The sequence below is a fragment of the Triticum dicoccoides genome, chromosome 3B (genome assembly GCF_002162155.2).
Source record: "Triticum dicoccoides isolate Atlit2015 ecotype Zavitan chromosome 3B, WEW_v2.0, whole genome shotgun sequence".
NCBI classification, from domain to species: domain Eukaryota; kingdom Viridiplantae; phylum Streptophyta; class Magnoliopsida; order Poales; family Poaceae; genus Triticum; species Triticum dicoccoides.
Genome location: NC_041385.1, coordinates 272,156,400 through 272,160,607, shown reverse-complemented (window position 1 = coordinate 272,160,607; position 4,208 = coordinate 272,156,400).

The following is a 4,208-nucleotide window of genomic DNA, read 5'->3' as shown; positions in this document are numbered from 1 at the left end:
GGAATCGTTCCGATGGTTTCGTGACGAGAACATTGTTCTTGGTGCCTCCTATCTATTTATGTGGCATTGACCCGGGGAGTTGAGCTCCGAGGTGTTGTTGTCACAATTTTATCGTTGCAGTTCTGGAATACCTGAGTTTTGCCAACATCGAAAATCTCTTTTATGCAGTTGTTGGTGAGATAACCTCGACGTCACCCAGTACTGGGGAGTTCGGGAGTATTGCCATAACTCGTATAACGGATGCTTTTCGAAGGTTGAGGTACACGATTTCCGAAGGTTTCTTGGTTATGTGTTGATGGATGGATACAGCTTGGATGTAGGTATTGTTAGTTTGGGTGAGATATATTGCTTCCCCTGTATCCCCAACACCAGATTGCATAACCAGAAAGTTTCGGGAGTTTTATAGGTGGGAATTCAAGTAGCTCCTAGAATATCTTTTCGACAGATGCATGATATGGGATTGGGTAAATCTCTATCATATGTATTTGTTCCGGCTTATTCTGCAAGCCAAATCTTTGTTTTGTTTTATTTGTGGTATTCGAGTTGCTTCGAATCAAATGTTGAATCCATACCTTTCTTAAATGGTGTTCTCATATTTCTATGGGAGTGCTAATCCTTCTTGATCATTGAGGTTGTCATGTTAATTTTTTCCAACCGGTGTGCTTCTCTTCAAGTGGATCCGATCATTTTTCAACATCCGCAAGATCAATTCTAAGTTTTCTCAACGGTGTTTGTTTCATCTGTCCCAAGTTGCCTTTGTTTTCCCACCCTCCCACCCCTTTTTCTTCAAGGACTCGGACTTGTTAATCAAGTATCCTTTTATTGATGGGAAGTCTCTCCATTCTTTTCTATCAATGCTCTCATCCGGTGATTCTCAGGAAGACACTAAAGGAAGCTTCAAGTTCATCAATCTTCATTCTCGTATTCCTATCCGGTGGATCCAATTCAAGCTTTCGGTGTTGATCATATCCCTTTCCTCGTTTCAAATGTTTTTCCACGTCGGTGCACCTATTAATTGTTCACCTCTCTCTGTTCTTATCCGGAGTGCTCAAGATATCTCAGAAGACTTGTGTTTCCATTCTCAATCTGTTCAAGATATTTCGAGGTTGTTATCTCATTCAAGCTATTTAATTCTACCGGTGCAATCTCTCTTTAAAATCATTTCCAATGGTGTTTCTTTTGAGTGGGCCCTAACCCACAGGTCTTTTCCCAGGATCTTACCTGACTCTTCTAATTTTCCCGGAGCCATTCCCAAAGTCTTTCGAAGTTTGACGTAAGAATGAATTCCATCAGTCAGATGCTTTTCCAAGATCGATTTCAAATCATTTTCATTCTTGGCTCAACCTCTTCGCTTTTCATTCTCCCGGAGTATCTTAGCAATTTTGGTGGCGTTTCTGTTCGTCATTTGAAGATCGAAGAAGAGTTTTTCCTCTCAATCTTGTCCGTTCTCCCGGAGTTTCGTGGTTCTAGCTTCATGTTATCAGTCTCAAATTATTCCATTCGTCAGATATTCTTTTCTTAACCATCCGGAGTTTGTCAGGAGTTGTTTTTCCATTTCTTTTCACCGGAGGCCATCATTCCAGTTACCGTTCTCTAATTATTCCGGTGCTTCTTTCAAGTGTTTTTTTAATCAGATTGTCATCTCTTCATTCTTGTGCATCTAAATCCCCTCGAGCATATTTGTTCTTCTATTCTTCCCGGTGATTAAGTCTCTCTCATCATTCATTTCCGAATTCTTACGATGGTTTGTTCAAGATTCTTTTTCTTTGATTATAATTTTAATCCATTCGTTCTTTCCAATTCCACCGGTGGTTCCATCAATACCTTCACAAGTTTATGCTATATCTCTCTTAATTCTTTCTACAAGAATAAGTAGTATGCCAAATTCGTTGCTTGTCATCAATTTAAATTGGTGAAGGATAGGCATGACATAATTCTTATTCTTGTTTCATCCAAGTGATTAATTCCTTCTTCCGGAGATTGTTCATGATGAAGTAATTCTCGGTTCGAGAGGCTTCATCTTTCTTTTCGGAGTTCCAAGCTCTCTCAACTATCTCGTCGCGAAGCTCCATCTAAATCATAGCAAGGGTTCACCTTGTGTTTTCAACTTCTCTTTCTTTCTATCATCCTTTTATTACCGGAGTTCTTCATTGAGGCTCTACATGATGATTCGTCAAGGATTCTTTTCATTCTTCAATTCTTCTTCAAGACTTCTCTCGAAGTTATGACCCGCTAAGCTATACTCTAAATTAAACATGGTGCTAAACACATGTTCTGTTTTGAGGCGTTCAAGCATTCTTCATCTTGCATTCCAAAGTGCAATTATTTCTACCTTATCTTTTGAGGTGGTGTTATGTCACTCTTGACAATTTCATTCATGTTTCATGATTCATATGTTGTCAAGAATGAGGTAGTTAAACCCATCAACTCCTTCAAGCATGAGTTCTTCTCAGTCCATCAATCTCTTCATTGGAGTTATCTTGTGTTAGATTTCACTTAAAGCCTTCCCTAAGGAATGTTGCTATTGTGGTGCTTATCAATGATCCAAGTTTTTCTCCTATCCTCTCGGCGAAAGGAGTTGTCATCTCCATGTTGACCTCTATCCAATCTATTGTTTCCGTTAGTGGCAGAATTTCACCTCAAGTTTTGAGATGTTTGCCATAAGCCCACAACAAGCTTGTGATTTTCGTTGTTGGTTTTCCAACGACTCTGTTATAACCTTCTCGGAAGTATGCTTTCCAAGCTCATTTGTGGCACAAGTTGGCATTTTCCTTCTCCATTCTGTTACTCCAATGATCTATCTTCTATTCCTTCATTCGGAGGCAATGTGATGTTGCTCTCTTCGCTCATCATCTCGTATTGTGAGGATCATGTTCTTTTCGTGCTTATCCATTTAACCAGAGTGTTGTGTCATCTCTTCAAGTTCTTTCATATTATCAAGTTTTGCCCATTGTTTCAATCAGAGTGATGTCTGAAATCCTTCTTACCCATTATGCCATTCTTTCAATAGTTTCAGAGGTAGTGTGTTGTTGATCTCATCAAGTATCATCCCTTCTTCTCAAGTTCATGTTCTATTCCTTCCATGTTCAACCGGAGTGCTGCCCGAATTCTTCCTCTCTCATCTTGTTGTAACCGGAGTGGTTTCGAACCCTATCTTGTCAATTAAACTCTTGATTCATGTCTTTGCAACCTTCAAGTAATCGTAATGTTCCTTGTTCCTCTTTTCTAACGGATTGTTTGCAATCTCGTTCATCTCTAATTGCTCAACCTCTCAAGGTTCATGGTTTCACTCATTGGTCGAAGAAGCAACTTAGTTTTACCGCTTATCTTCCTCTTCCTTTTCCCTCCGGTGCCATCCTAGATCTCGGGATGAGATCCTCTCGTAGTGGTGGAGTGTTGTAACGCCCCGGATACAACTTTCCATATTCGTAACTCCGACTCTTGCCATTTCCGGCTATGTGATCTATTATTTCCTCCGTGGTTGGGTTTTGTCTGCTGTTTTGCATTTTGTTCTTGTTATGCATCTCATCTCATAGCATCATGTGCATCGCATCCATATGTTTTCATAAAACTTACATCCGTTCGAGTTTCCGCCGGTTCTCTCCGTTGTCCGTTCTGAGCCCGACCACACTTGCACGCGCCCGCGGCACCTCCGAAATATTATTTTATAAGTGGCATAAAAATGTTCTCGGAATGGGTTGCAACTTGTCATGCGGTCTTATTATAGTGTAGAAACGCCGCCTGCCAAGTTTTGTCGCATTCGGAGTCCATTTGATAGCCCAACCGTTAAATATATAACGGCACCGTCGCCGGTTCATTCGTCGGACGTTTCGGTCTCCGAAATCGTGCCGGGCTGCATTCCTTCTCTTCTCTCTTCTCAGCCCAAGGCCTCTCTTCACAGCTCACTAATCCCTCCTGCAACCCACCTAGTCTCCCCTCTGTCCAGAGCCACACGATCGCGATCGGAGGCTCCGGAAGGCCCCAAAAGCCCCCAAACCCTAGCAATTTTGCTATATATGGACACCCCTTGTCCATTTTGGGCAGCCTAACCCCCCTCCACCTACCTCTAGCCTCCCCCTCCTCAGAATCCGCGCCGGCCCTCTCCTCCTTTGCCACTTGGCACTGCCCCCGCCGCCAGCCACCACCCAGCGCCGCCGCCAAGTCAGTCGCGCCGCCCCCGCGCCCACTCCCCGCCTTCCACGCGTCCA